The sequence below is a fragment of the Medicago truncatula genome, chromosome 3 (genome assembly GCF_003473485.1).
Source record: "Medicago truncatula cultivar Jemalong A17 chromosome 3, MtrunA17r5.0-ANR, whole genome shotgun sequence".
Classification (NCBI taxonomy): Eukaryota; Viridiplantae; Streptophyta; class Magnoliopsida; order Fabales; family Fabaceae; genus Medicago; species Medicago truncatula.
The window spans coordinates 12,765,211-12,781,633 of NC_053044.1; the positions used below are offsets into that span (position 1 = coordinate 12,765,211).

Genomic DNA, 16,423 nt, shown 5'->3' on the forward strand with positions numbered 1-16,423 from the left:
AAAGAGTATAGAGAAGAAAGAAAGAACACACAAAGAGTTATAGTGGTTCACCCAATGTGGGCTAGTCCACTCCCCACAATCCTGTGAGAGTTTCCACTAAGATGCTTGAGATAACCTCTCAAGTCCTGCACCTTACAATCTTGTTCACCTGAACAATTACAATCCTGTATTCTCTAAGCCTCAGCAGGCTTGCACCTTCTTGCTAAGTTAACCACTTAGACTTTTACAACCTTTGCTCAACCTAACACTTTAGGACCTCTAAAAGCTAGATGAGACTTTGTTACAATTTGTATGGAAGTTGGGTGTTTGTGAAACAAACAGTGGAGGAAGAAGAAAAGGTTATCCTACAGATAACAAGAGTATTGATTTGCACTAAGTTGATGAAAGACTTAGAGATTGATCAATTTCAGTTTGCAAAAGCTTCAAACAAAATCAGAGTTGTTTTCTTGTATGCTTTGCAATGGTGCGAGTTTTGCTAAGGCCAAGCCCTCTATTTATAGAGTCCTTGGGCTCATATAGCCGTTGTAGGGTGTCCAATGGTGTTATGCCATGTGTCCTGGGTCCCACAAGCTTTAACTTGAAATTCTGGACAAACATTCTGATCTCTGATGAACATCAGAATGTTGTTGTGTTCATGATGATCTTCATCTGGGTTCATCACGTTCTTCATCTGGGTTCATCATGTATGAATGAACACATGAAGTTCTGGGCTATGCATATGCTTTTCATATGAATTTCTGGACAATAACCAATGTATGGACTTTTCTTCATACATCAGAATGTTCCTTTCCCAGATTTTGTCTTGGAACCGGTGCAGGAGGATTTAGTGGGATTCTGCATCTTCATGCCCATGCTTTGAGAGATTGTGTTGTCCTTGTTCAGTACCAACTCTCAGACGTGTCTATCTCTTGTTGAAGATGACAGATTTGCTTTGCTTTTGCTTTTTGCTTTTCACCTACTATACTGTTCATAAAGTAAGCATGAGCTGAGCTTGAACATTCTGATCATCAGAATGTTCCATCTGTTTCACTTAGGATGATTTGTAAGACTATCATTTGATGTAATCAAATCCTAATAGTGAAACAATAATGAAGAGCAGTGATAATAACATCTAGGATGATATTCCTTTGTGAAATATTCCTAGTACATCAATGTTCATAGTCTTAAATGAACATTGAATGCCTTCTTTGACATAACTCTTGTATATGCCTTTATTGCTTGATTGATCCATGCAAATGTACTTTCCTGGACATATATTCATGTCACATGTGCCTTGCATGACCTTGATCACAGTTCTTGAGATTCTTGGCTTGTATAAGAACAACCTTCTGAACTAGGTTGCTTCTGAACAACCTTCTGAACTAGGTTGCTTCTGAACTGGTTGCTTCTGAACAACCTTCTGAACTAGGTTGCTTCTGAACTTGGTTGCTTCTGAACATTCTGATCTTCGAGCAACATTCTGATCTAACTTTCTGACCTCAGTGTTAGATCATGAATTCAAATGTCCTTTGATTTCTTGATTCTTGGTATGATTCAAACCTTGTTCCTGTCTTAGTAAAACACTCAAGAGCACAAGTTAAATACCAAGGAATTAATCAAAGTCCATTAATTCTTTAATCATATTGGTTTATTATCTTTAAAATTAATTAGGGATTTTGCCTCAACACTATCATCATGAACCTAACACCAGTTGCAAATTATTCGGTCATTAAACCCCTTTTCAATAAAGTTCGTCTATTCTCGTCACTTCCTACATTTTCTAAATATTTTCGACAAAACAAGGTAAACGTGATTAAACACCTCAACCAAGCATATACACTACTCACATATGATCACAATAGCTTATGCATATAGGCATCATAGGTTAATTCCGATAAATTTCTAGGGTTCTAAGATGAACCTCTATTTGTTTTGTTGGATAATTATTTTATTTAATGTTGTTTATTTTAGTATATTTTATGTTCACTATTAAGTTTCATTAGGATTAGTTTATTTTGGCGAAGTGCAACCCTAGATTAGGTACTTAGGTTGTGACAGGGCCTAATATTGATGCTTATATCTTGATATTTATATCTACCTATCTAGGAAGTAAGTAGATAATAATGAGACGAAAGATACCGAAAGCAAGTCGACCTTAGTATGAAGTACTTAGAAGGTGACATTACAAATATTGAGTAAAATCTGGTGAACCTATGATGTAACGAGTTATTAATTAGGGAACAAGTACCAAGGTGAGTGACCTAGATCAACTGAGATAATATACACCCCGCACATAAGGATCATTGTGTGATCAATAGGTGCAGCTTGACAACCGAATACGTTAGAACAGCCCAACGACCTCATCACTTATATAGTCTACTTAATATAAATAAACGCGACATGAATGTTATTTAATGCCAACAAAATAGATAGGGATTCGAAGAATCCTAACCCCTGCTTACTTTTCTGCAACCAAATCAGGTAATTTTCTCTGTTGCAAACAGATAAAAATTGCAATCTCTAACCCTTTAATCTTTTATTTTATAACGTCGACTTAAAATAAGTAACGCAAATTGTTTGGATGAAACGACAATCCATGTGGATATGATACTCTACTTATCACTTTATTACTTGGTAAATGATTTGGTACACTTGCCTAATCCGACCATCAAGTTTTTGGGGCCGTTGTCGGAGATTGTTAATATTTTCTACCAAAAAGTTTAAATTACTTATTTGTAATTGTTTTTATTTTTGTGAATTGTTTTAGTTATTTATTTAGTAAAAAAAATGAGGGTGTAATTGTATATATCTATGCCTAACTACTGCTCAAAATATCATGTCTAGAAAGTAACATGCATATCTACTTCTAATTCAGTCCTTGTGATGATCCAAATGAGTTTCAACAAAGAAACCATTTACAAACAGAACAAAATTCCTAATCCTACTGCAACAACCCAATATTATGTATCTAATGTGACTAATGTGCATATGAATATTAGTTTTTAGTTATTTACTTATCATGGCCTTGAAGCTAATGTGTCTTTATCTTATACTACACTAATACGTATAGGAAGAAGTTTCTTTGATATATCAAATCAGAGAGAAAATATAAGAATAACCAAAGAAAAAAATAGCGTGGCAATGCAGATTAAATAGTTCCATGAAAAAAAATTAAAAATAAAAACAAACAAATTGCTTGTGAAAAATAGAGTGTGTGTGTATAAACTTAACATGAGATTAAAAAGCATACAATGAGGGAGTTCCGATCTAAGGATAAGAAAATGGGAAAGTAAAGTACCTTCAACAAAAAGGATGAAAATCAAGATATGCCGGTATCGATCATTTTATCTCATAAACTCATTTAAGATGCATACATGATGCGCCCTTGTTAGCATTTCAATTGCAAAACTTACATTGCCACTGAATTATCACTGAAAAACAAAATAACTACATTTGTGAAATCACCAGTATGAAAATCCCTAGATTGATAAACAAACTAAACCCAAGGGGTTGTTACCTTTATTTTGGTGCTCTGCTATTTCTGATCTCCTGCTGTAGGGCAGCCCGATCGAATGCGACACAAATTTGAGAAACAAATAGGTTATGCAAAACTGGTCAATTAGAGAAGAAAAATAGGTTAAGTTACAAAAATAAAAAACTGGAAATTAAAACAATGATTACTATGCAGAAAAAAGACATTATAAACCAACTGTTCAAGCTTAGCTTTGGAAACCTGTGATGAGAATGTTAATCTTCCTCTAACACATCAACAAATCCATCACCTTACAACATTTACAGATTCGATATATTTGGTTGAGAAATAAAATTGAGTAAGCATCGAACAATAATCAATAAAAAAAATCAATAAGAATGCAACTGAATAAAAGCACAGAAAGTACCAAGTATAAATCAATTTTCAACCAAAAAAATTCACTAATGACAAACAACAATACTAAACAAAAAAATTACAGCATTCTCAAACAAAACAATTAAACAACATCCTTCCACTAACATATCAACAAATCCAACAACTTACAATATTTACACAAACATACATTAAAGATGTCCAACTCCATGTGGTAAGTTTGCAGCTTCGACAGGTTCGTTTGTATAGACTTTTTGAACACAAAAAAAAAAAAAAAAAAAAAAAAAAAGCATCATCACTTTGATATGTCAATGAAAGAATACATATAGGTCATGTATAAATTGAGTGTAACAATACAATTTAAACACTCACCAGATTATGAATAACCAAAAATCAAATTAAACAAATGTTATTACTCTTATCTTAACCCCTAATTTGAAAATTCATAAACTGTAAAATCAACAAACCGATAAAAAACAAATGATTTAGTTACTCTCAATTTCACAACAAACCATTAAATACCATAAGAGAAACAGATCTAAGCATTACCTTAATAGTCAAAATTGAATCGTTGCCGAAATGGGTAGCCATTGTGACTTTCAGTTATGGATCAGCCACTGAGTTCAAAGCCAGCAAGAAATGTCGAACCCTAGAGGTAAATAAGGGATACAATACTAAATAAGCATAGAATCAAATGAATAAAGATTATTACATAACAAACAATTAATCAAAACTCACCTCTTTTCAGAAAAATAAAAAATAAACAAAACTCACCATGATGTTCACTGATGAGTCATTTATATGCTATTTTAATATGCTTTTTAGTTTAGTTTTATTTAGATTTTATATAATTTTATATTAGTATTATTTCCTTTTTAGGATAGTTTACTTTAAATTGCAATTTATTATATTTCAGGAAATAATATTGGATGGATTGAGTCTTGGAGCAAAAGAAAGGGATTTGGAGCAAATTGGACACGAAAATACGAAGATTGGGAAACAAAATATATCTCCCACAAGTCAGAAGCCTGGCACGGCTCGTGCTAGCCTTGGCACGGCCGTGCCACCCTCCAGAAGACCTTTTGCTGCTTTTGCTTGGACTCCAAGCTATTCTATTTTGGCGCACAATCTACCGAGGAATATTCTTGGAATATACTTGCTTAGATTTTAAGTCAATTGTGTACTATAAATAGAGTAGCTAGCCATCACAAATATTCATCTTTACTTGGAATACAATAAGTGACAATTGCTTTTCTAAATAAAGTTCTTTTCCTTTCCTTTATTTTCCTGTCTTTTACTTTCATGCTTTCTCTCTTCTCCCCCATGTCTACGATAAACATGAGTGAGTAGACTTCTTCTTGTCTTGGGATTGTTGGATAAGTCTAAATGACATAATCCTAATCAAACCAAGCCCTAAGCCTTAATCTTATGTAACCCTAATTTCTTATCTGAATTCACCGTCTTAACATGGATTAACCATTATCAAACTGTGGAAACGAAAGTGGAGGGTTTGATAATTGTTCGTCCATTATTCCAAATATCAATTCATAAAACGAAAGTGGAGCTTTGATATTCGAACAAGTGAATTCAGACAAGGATTGCAAAGTCAGCGAAATAGGCTTTGCAATCTTTGAGACATATAGTTTCGATCTTCAAGGGAACTAATAACAATCAAGTCAGCGAAATAGGCTTGGTTGTTAGAGGAACCAAAATCCAATAGTAATCAAGTCAGCGAAATAGGCTTGGTTGCTAGAGGAACTTAAGAGAAACTGTCTTGAGAAATTAGGTCTAACATAACATTATAAGCTTATGGTTTTGGTTTGAGAAGGACTTGTTATTTAGATGAAACCAACGATCCCAAGGCTCTTTTATTATATTGCTTTTTAACCGTTTAAAAACCCCCAACTTACAATTCTCTTCTCTCTTCTAATCATCTCTAAAGGTTAATTAAATTGAACTACTCCCTGTCGGAACGATACTCTTTTATACTACTTCGGTAAGACCGTACACTTGCGGTTTTATCTCATCAAGTTTTTGGCGCCGCTGCCGGGGAGTAAACTAATTTAATTAAATCTTTCTTTGTGATTAGAACTCTCTTCTCTTTTCTCTTCCTCTTCTCATCTACTTTTCTTTCTTTTGTTTTACCACTAACTTCTTGGGTTCTCGGTTTCTTATGCGAAGAAGTAAAAGTCTCGGAGAATTTATTCCTGAGATCGAAAGATTTTTGCATAAGAAAAAGAGAGAGGCACAAAATAATACCGTTATGGCTGAACGTACTCTCAAAGAGTATGCTACTCCTTCAACGGAAGAGCCACAAGCTATTATCGTGTACCCAACGGTTGCGGGTAATAACTTCGAAATCAAGCCTGCACTACTCAATTTAGTGCAGCAAAACCAGTTTTCTGGATCACCCACTGAGGATCCAAATCTCCATATTTCTTCCTTCCTTAGACTCAGTGGCACGATAAAAGAGAACCAAGAAGCCGTAAGACTTCATCTCTTTCCCTTTTCCTTAAGGGATAGAGCTAGCGCTTGGTTCCATTCCCTAGAAGTCGGTTCCATTACTTCATGGGACGGTATGAGGCGAGCATTCCTCGCCCGATTTTTCCCCCCATCTAAAACAGCTAAACTTAGAGACCAAATTACGCGTTTCAATCAAAAAGATGGGGAGTCTCTCTATGAGGCGTGGGAGCGTTTCAAGGAAATGCTTAGACTTTGTCCCCACCATGGCCTAGAGAAGTGGCTTATAGTCCACACGTTTTATAATGGCTTGTCATATACCACTAAGATGTCTGTTGATGCAGCTGCAGGTGGAGCTCTAATGAACAAAAACTACACGGAGGCTTATGCTTTGATTGAGGACATGGCTCAAAATCACTATCAATGGACCAACGAAAGAGCCGTCACCACTCCTACTCCCTCTAAGAAAGAGGCAGGTATATACGAAGTCTTTGAATATAACCACCTTGCTGCTAAGGTTGAGGCATTAACACAAAAAATTGAAAAACTTAATGTTAATGCTGCCCCACCTTCTCCTGCATCCCCTACATGTGAAGTCTGTGGTATAACTGGTCATACAGGTGTTGATTGTCAGTTAGGTAGTGCTGCCAATATTGAGCAACTAAATTACGCTCAATACAACAGAGGAATGAGGCCAAATCAAAATTTTTACAAAAATCCTCAAGGTTCCTATGGGCAAACAGCACCACCTGGCTATACAAACAACTAGAGAGTAGCTCAGAAATCTAGTTTGGGAATAATGTTGGAAAATTGCATGATGAATCAAAATAAACAACTTCAAGAGTTAAAAAACCAAACAGGATCTCTGAACGACTCTCTCTCCAAGCTCAATACCAAGGTTGATTCCATCGCCACACACACCAAAATGCTTGAGACCCAAATCTCCCAAGTGGCCCAGCAAGTGGCCACCTCTTCTCAAACACCGGGAGTCTTTCCCGGTCAACCTGAAACAAACCCCAAAGCCCATGTCAACGCTATTTTTCTGGGGGGTAGTAAGATAGAAGAGACTGTTACTAAGGCTAAAAATGTCAAGAAGGAGAGTGTCAGGTGTCTAGGTAAGAATGGTGTGATAAAAAGTGAGAAACCGCTTGATAAGAACAAAGCCCCAACACCTTTAAGGCCTACTAAGCTCAACTCGGAGGGTCAATTCACTAAACTCTTTAACATAATTCGAAAGATTTGCGTTAAAATCCCCTATGCTGAAGCCTTGTCTCGTATGCCTCTATACGCCAAGCTTTTAAAAGAAATTTTTTCAAAGAAAAAGGCTATAGATCATAATGAAACAATAGCTTTGACAAGGGACACTAGTACAATCATCAAGAAGCCACCTACTAAGCTTAGAGATCCCGGAAGTTTTGCCATCCCTTGTATGATAGGGAATGAAACCTTAAACCATGCCTTGTGTGACTTAGGAGCTAGTGTTAGTCTGTTGCCCCTACCCCTCTTTACAAGGCTGGGGTTGGGCAAGCTAAAGCCTACCGACACAACATTGAAGTTAGCCGATCGTTCTGATATACAACCTGTCGGATATGTCGAGGACATCCCCGTTAAAATAGAAGGGATGGAAATCCCAACTGATTTCATGGTGCTTGACATAGATGAGGACAATGCGTGCCCTATAATCTTAGGACAACCCTTTCTCGCCACTGCGGGTGCTATAGTAGATGTTCAAAACGGTAGGATTGTTTTTCAAGTGAGTGATGAGTTGATAGGATTTGAGTTGGAGAATTATATGAAAGGTCCCGCCCTCTACTCTTGTAATATGATTAAAGGTCATAAAGTGAAAGAACGCTTATTAGCGCCATCTACACAACATGACCTCTTTGATCCATTCTAAGGACACTTTCTTATAACGTCAAGCTAATGACTATAAAGAAGCGCTTCGTGGGAGGCAACCCACGTATTTAACTGCTTTCGTTTTTGTTTTTAAGTTATTCTGTAGGTAATTGTCCGAAGGTGATTCAAGCAAAACGAGAGGCCACTGTCCAGAACCTTGGCACGGCCGTGCCAGACCATAACCATCCAAATACCAGCTAAGATCCAGAAAGTTGGCACGGCCCGTGCCAAGCTTGGCACGGCCGTGCCCGATCACAGGTAAGTATAACCTTACCTTTTGGACTTCTTCTTCCCTCACTCTCCAACCCAAACTTCTCTCTACCTTCCACCTTCTCTCAAACCTCCATAACCATACAACTACAAACCTTCACAACCACCACCAAACCACACCCATTCACAAAATTTCTCCACCCAATCAATCACTAACACCATTCCAATCATAACCCACCATTCCAAAACAACTTTCATCCACCCCAACCAACATCACCCAAATTCGTAACCCTCCCTAACCTAACCCAAAAACCATAAATTCTTCACCAACCTCCCTAACCCAACCCCAAAAACTCACATAAACCTTCACCACAACACTAATCCAACCTTTTCCACCAAAACAACCCTTACCCAAACCACCACACCAAAGGCAAGGTCAAGGCAATGACTTCAAAGAGAAGTGGAAAGGAAGTTGCAAGCTCATCCGGAGGACCTCCCCCAAAGAAGAAAGCACAAGCCAAAAATCATGGCATCATCTTCCGGGACAACAAGCAAAGGGATAGGTACACACTTCTAATCTCTAAACCTATACAACCTTGCAGGTACCCTGATAACCATGACATGAATAAGCTAGGTATTAAAGATAATGTGTTTAATCTGCTAGAAAGGTTAGGATGGGTTGATATGTTGAGACCTATGCGAGGGTATGAGAATTTCACCTATGAATTTTTAAGTTCTATTGTTTTTACGAAAGATAGGTTGAACTTTGATAACCCTAACCATAGAGTTTCTTTCCGGCTTTTGAATATTGATTACGAGATGTCTCTTCAGCACTTCTGTGATGAGATGGGCTTCGCAAATGCGGGGTTCATCCACGACTCTTGGGATCAAAATTTAAAACCGGTTGACTATCAACCCGCCGCCTTTTGGGAGCAAATCACCGGTCTTGACCAATTTAACACACGTGCCAACAAAGCTAGCAACATTCACAACCCCGTACTTAGGTACCTTCAAAGGGTTATGGCTTGCACCATTAGGGGACGGAAAGAACTAGGGAACACTAGGAATGATGAACTCTTCATGCTTTGGGCTATGCTGCACAACCAACCCATTAACACTTGTTTTTACTTGCTTGACTACCTTTCCCTTATAGGAAATAGGTCCGATAGTAGGGGAGAAATAGTAGTTGGTGGTATCATAACATACATAGCTGGGCGATTCGGTGTGAGTGAAGACCTAGGGATAAACAAGATCGAGGGTAACAATAGACTAAACATAGAAACTCTCATCTATATGAATTTCATAAAAACTCGAGTCCCCTTTGTCTATACACTCCAACTCAATGTGCCCATCTTGATTTTATTGCCTAACCCATCTCGAGAACTAACACCGAGGTGGAAGCAAATTTGTTGTATGTTGATGATGACCCACAGGTGCACATAGAACAGCATAATGAAGAAACAGAGGGTGCACACTTGCATCAAGAAGAGGAAGGTGCACAACTGCACCATGATGAGGAACACCATGACCCTAATGAAGGTGAAACAAATGAAGATGCAAGATGGGCATGGATGACTACCGAGGTCGAAAGAATAAGCACCAAGCAACAAAGGCAAGGTGTTGAACTCATGAGCATAAGACACGATGTCCAAAGGGGCAACCGCATATCCGAAGAAAATAACCAAATGCTTCGGAACATGATGCACCACTTTCACCTCCAAGGTCCTCCATATGGACCTCAATGATAAAAATGTGAGCTTTCCTCTTCCACTCTTCCCTTCTTTCTCTTTCTTCTTCTTCTTCTTCTTCTACCTCTCCTTCTCTTTTATTTTTCTTTTATCTTGAATCATTGAGGACAATGCTTCTCCTAAGTTTGGGGGGAGCCTAATAAAGTGTCTTTAGTCGTAGTGTTTCCAAACTCCCTTGAACTTTATTCTTTTGTTTTGTTTTATTGTAAAAGGCATAGTTAAGCAGCTAATTTTTATTGAAAAAAAATCATGACACACAAATTTTCATTGTCTCCTCTTATTTTGTTGATTCTTGTACATGAAAGCAAACTCTTGTGTTTTAAGTCTTCTTGATATAACCACATCTTGTTTTAAAGTGAATAAAATTCTCCAATGAGAAAAACACAAAGTTGCTTCCCTTGAGTAAATGTATGAATAGGTATTTTAAGGAAACGCGTTCTAATTTTAGTGGTGCATTAACCTTTAAAGATTCTCAAAGCGCCAGTAGTATAAGTGAGTATAAGGGAGTTCATAAAAAGCCAAAAAGCCAAATAAATTCCAAGATCTCATCGCTGAATCTAGATTGGGGAAGGAGGTAGGCCCTCCGACTTCCTACGTGAAGGTGATTGTTATCTTGAGAAAAAACTTTAAAAAAGCATCGTTGAAACTAGATTGGGGAAGGAGGTAGGCCCTCCGACTTCCTACGTGAAGAGGATGTTTTAAGGGATACCATTGAATCTAGATTGGGGAAGGGGGTAGGCCCTCCGACCTCCTACGTGAAAATGTTGTTCCTTAAATAAAGAACTTAAAATATGCATATGGCAAAGAACAAAGATTCTCAAAAACTCCCATCTCTCTTATGTGAATTGTAGAAGGAATCTTTCTTGGTTAGTTTAGTGCTAGGATTAGACCATGTTTCCTCATAATACCTATCTTATACAGGAGCAAGAAAAGGGTTGGACTTCACACACACACTCACTTGAAACTTGATCGTTGGGTAGAATAAAGATTTCAAGAAATACTTGAGTTTGTAATTAGTGTACATTTTGGATTTAAGCCCTTGAGGAGACATGTACTTTAATTTAATTGTCATTTGATTTAACTGTTGATGCTACTATGTTTATGCCTTTTGCTTGAGGACAAGCAAAGATTCAAGTATGGGGGAGTTTGATGAGTCATTTATATGCTATTTTAATATGCTTTTTAGTTTATTTTTATTTAGATTTTATATAATTTTATATTAGTATTATTTCCTTTTTAGGATAGTTTACTTTAAATTGCAATTTATTATATTTCAGGGAAGAATATTGGATGGATTGAGTCTTGGAGCAAAAGAAAGGGATTTGGAGCAAATTGGACACGAAAATACGAAGATTGGGAAACAAAATATATCTCCCACAAGTCAGAAGTCTGGCACGGCCCGTGCTAGCCTTGGCACGGCCCGTGCTAGCCTTGGCACGGCCGTGCCACCCTCTAGAAGACCTTTTGCTGCTTTTGCTTGGACTCCAAGCTATTCTATTTTGGCGCACAATCTACCGAGGAATATTCTTGGAATATACTTGCTTAGATTTTAAGTCAATTGTGTACTATAAATAGAGTAGCTAGCCATCACAAATATTCATCTTTACTTGGAATACAATAAGTGACAATTGCTTTTCTAAATAAAGTTCTTTTCCTTTCCTTTATTTTCCTGTCTTTTACTTTCATGCTTTCTCTCTTCTCCCCCATGTCTACGATGAACATGAGTGAGTAGACTTCTTCTTGTCTTGGGATTGTTGGATAAGTCTAAATGACATAATCCTAATCAAACCAAGCCTTAAGCCTTAATCTTATGTAACCCTAATTTCTTATCTGAATTCACCGTCTTAACATGGATTAACCATTATCAAACTGTGGAAACGAAAGTGGAGGGTTTGATAATTGTTCGTCCATTATTCCAAATATCAATTCATAAAACGAAAGTGGAGCTTTGATATTCGAACAAGTGAATTCAGACAAGGATTGCAAAGTCAGCGAAATAGGCTTTGCAATCTTTGAGACATATAGTTTCGATCTTCAAGGGAACTAATAACAATCAAGTCAGCGAAATAGGCTTGGTTGTTAGAGGAACCAAAATCCAATAGTAATCAAGTCAGCGAAATAGGCTTGGTTGCTAGAGGAACTTAAGAGAAACTGTCTTGAGAAATTAGGTCTAACATAACATTATAAGCTTATGGTTTTGGTTTGAGAAGGACTTGTTATTTAGATGAAACCAACGATCCCAAGGCTCTTTTATTATATTGCTTTTTAACCGTTTAAAAACCCCCAACTTACAATTCTCTTCTCTCTTCTAATCATCTCTAAAGGTTAATTAAATTGAACTACTCCCTGTAGGAACGATACTCTTTTATACTACTTCGGTAAGACCGTACACTTGCGGTTTTATCTCATCATTCACAATTCAAGCTTGTACCTGAAAAGTTAAGCATCTGAAAAGTTGTCGTTGGTGGCGCCGCCAGTGGTTTGGAAGATGGGTGATAGGTTGTGTGAAGAAGCCGAAGTAGTTTTGGATGAAGAAGAGGCTGTGAAGGAGTCTATTTGGTTGGAGTGTGAAGAGGAGATGGTAAGATGCTTTGTCTCCGATGGATGGGGGGAGAGGGTTGGTGGTGGTGATGATGATATGAGGAAGAAGAAGAAACGCGGGCTTGTTTTGGGAAAGAGAAAATGTGTTTGTTGTGTTTTGTTATCATTAGCTGTTTTGTTTCCCTTTACGCATGTATCAATTTTCAATGAGTGAGATTTGATCAACGGCTGATGTGCTAACCTCCCCTAATTACAATGATCTAACGGTCTGGATAGATTGGAGCGAAAAAAGTAGGTTTGGGGTTTGGAAATTAGGTTAAACACTAGAATGCCGACCCGTGCGCTGCACGGGTCGTATGAGTTAAAAGTTATAATATATAATTTTGACAAAAATAATAAACTGATACACCAAAACTATCAAATGTTTGGATATTATTGTATTACTAATAAAAAATAATAATATATGAAAAGTTTGAGATAGTCAAAACAACATAGATTACTACGCAATCATACCCTTACATTTCGAAAAACTTCTTCGTATACTACGTTAAACGTCTCATCCGTATATTCATCTTCTTCATCAGTTATATGTATCTTGAGCCCTTGTCTCGACGTAACTCTTGAAACAGCTACATATAACTGTCCATGTGAAAATACTTGCGTTGGTAGGTATACACCAACATGTCCGAGTGATTGCTCTTGACTTTTGTTGATAGTAATTGCAAATGACACAGAAAGAGGAAATTACCTTCTTTAAAATTTGAAAGGAATTTGGACGTCTGAAGGTGATAATGATAATCGAGGTATATATACTTTGTCTCCAACATTATTTCCAGATATTACCCTCCCCTCCATCACAAAGTTACCCATCCTAGTTATTGTCAATCTGGTTCCGTTACACAACCCATTTTGTTGATCTAAATTCCGTAATAGCATTACTGGCACGCCAACCTTTAACCTTAACTTGTGATTAGGAAGGCCCTAAGCAACAATTGTATTTAAGAATTTTGGTGTATGGACGTCACTGATTGCATCGCCATTGTTGTCTTTACTGTAGAATCATAACTCAAATAGATCTTCTCCTCACCTGGAATCATATCCAACATGTGTTCGTTGATCTTCTCAACGATGGAATTTTTAATGGTCAATATAGCTCTATTTTGGAAGTAAGATATGTCATCCATATTTTCCATAAGATTTGGATAAGTGTTGTCAACTATAGACGCAATCGGGTCGCTTGAGCCATAGATGAGCAAATTCGGAGGTATTATAACAGTTTTATCAAGTTCATTGTCTTCACCGATTCTACCGTCGCCTATTCCCAATACCCATTCTGAAAATAACCTTCTTTCATCAATGTCCACATCAGATGCACTATGTAACGACCTCATGTTTTTTGTTAAAGTAAGGACTTCAATATAATGCCAAAGTTTAGATGAATTTAGTGTAGCATGTACAACCTCCGGTCTGTTCCCTTTCGGTATAACTGACAAAATTTGTCTAAAGTCACCACCAAAGACCACAACCTTCCCTCCAAATGGAATTGTTTTATTTTTCGCGTCCACCTCCTTCATTATGTCTCTGAAGGTTCTATCAACGGCCTCAAAGCAAAATCGATGCAACATTGGTGCTTCATCCCATATTATAAGCTTGGCTTTCACTATCAATTTCCCAAGGAGGGAATCTGGTTCAATGGTACATGTAGAAGATTCATTTATTAGTAGAGGAATGCAAAACCTCGAATGTGTTGTCCTTCCCCCTGGTATTAACAATGCAGTTATGCCTGATGATGTGACAATTATAACAATCTCACCTGCAGATCTTATGGCAGCCGACATGGCTCTCCATTTAAACGTCTTGTCTGTTCTGCCATATCCATAAAGAAAAAATAATCTTGGATTGTTTTCGTTAACCCTTGTCATTATCCTATTGTACACGCTTCGTTGTTCATCAGTCATTGTCCTCATTAATATTTCATGCTCGTTTGCCAATACTCCTCTATCATAGCTCAATTCTTCACGAATTAGACGGTTTTGCAAATTAGGTATTAATGCAAGATCTGCTTTTGGCATAGGTGGATAATCTTTCAAACTCTTGCCCGAACTTTGGAGGAGGACTTCACTATCTGCAAGCGCGTATGTTTTTAGCTGATCGTGCGTCAGAACCAAATATGTGAAACACATGTAACTGCTCATCAATTACTTGAGGACATTTAAATGTTATTTGTTAAACACTTATCACTTTCTGCACGTGTAGTATCTCAAACAGTTCTATAGTTTTTGTACTGCACATGATTGATCAAGAATTTAAACACCTTTTAGCTAATTGACATGAGCATGAAATGAAATTGACAATCAACCATAGTATAGCGATAGGATTGATGCTTTCATATATTTGAAGGAATAGTTAACCATAAAAATGGTAAACTAGCAGATACATTCACCTGTGATGTAATAACCACTTATATTTTACTTAAAAGTTTTGAGTGAATCAATAATGCATCAAACTAATACAATCTGAATGCAAAACATGTAATCAACATTTTAGTAACTCCTTAGTTCACATTTGTATAATAATTGAGTAAAACAATGTAATCGATGATTGTAAAATGTGCAAGCAGCATTGCATTAACGAAACATATCATATTAACAATAATTGTCTACCTGGAGCTCCAAGAAGTCGTTGTTGTATGCGCAATATGTCGTCTATTAGATTTTCTAAAGTACCAAGCCAGACAGCTTCAGGCCTTGAAAATTGACGATACCATAAGAGTTGCAAATAGCCGTCGCATGAATGTCCCTGCCCCCCAATGGCTTGCTTCATTGACCGAATCTATGAACTCCTTATCATCCTCCAACAAACCCCTTGCAAGGCAAGCTTCTCTATTAAGTACCGGCAATCATAATACAATTTTATCTCGTCAAAACATTCAGAACTATTATTTCCATCTTTTCCTTTATAGAAGTTAACGGTGACACGATCATGTCCTTTATTGACATATTTGAACAGGTACTTGATTGATCGTGTTTGGTTGCACCATTCAACATTGATATGTGCATTATATTTTATAAGCAAATCTCTATTGTATGGCACAACATATTGATTATCTACGGTGTACTTACCTTTGGCCACTGACACTCCATTGTCTCTCCTCCTATATACTGGATACCCATCATTGTCAATCACTATGCTATCAATAAAGTTTTTCGGAAAGTGTTTGGTACACTTTTTGTTTGACATGCACGGGGAATTCTTATTTTGTTTTCCACATGGGTCGTGAATCATCAATGTTGTTACTATATCAAATAAGTGAGGATCTATGTTCTTATCTGGAATCTCGGCTGAAATTATTTTGTCAATTTGCTTCGGTGTTACAGGCCTGAATTGCGGCTTCAAAAACACTAGTATGTGCGTGTGAGGAAGTCCACGCTTCTGGAACTCAGTTGCAAAAATAACTGCAGAAAGAGATAGATAATAAGTTGGATGCACAAAACAAAAATTCAATTGCTTATTTCGGTAATAAAATATGTACCTGCCCTGACTTCACCAAATATTTGACCCTTTTTAATCTCCATTAAAAGATGATCAAGTTTAATTTTGAATATACGACATGATAAATCTGGTCTATCCTCCGTTTTAAGATTGTGCAACCTTAAAAATTCAACAACTTCTGCCCATTTATGGTTGCACGTAAATGTGATGAACAAATCGGGATAACCTATCC

General features: G+C 37.1%; 1 non-coding gene across 1 annotated transcript; it reads right to left on the minus strand.

Moving 5' to 3' along the window:
- Nucleotides 1-6,470: 6,470 nt before the first annotated feature.
- Nucleotides 6,471-6,577, minus strand: LOC120579772 (small nucleolar RNA R71). The gene has a single exon (XR_005645517.1). It is a non-coding gene; the product is annotated as a small nucleolar RNA R71 (small nucleolar RNA).
- Between the last annotated feature and the right edge of the window lie 9,846 nt (nt 6,578-16,423).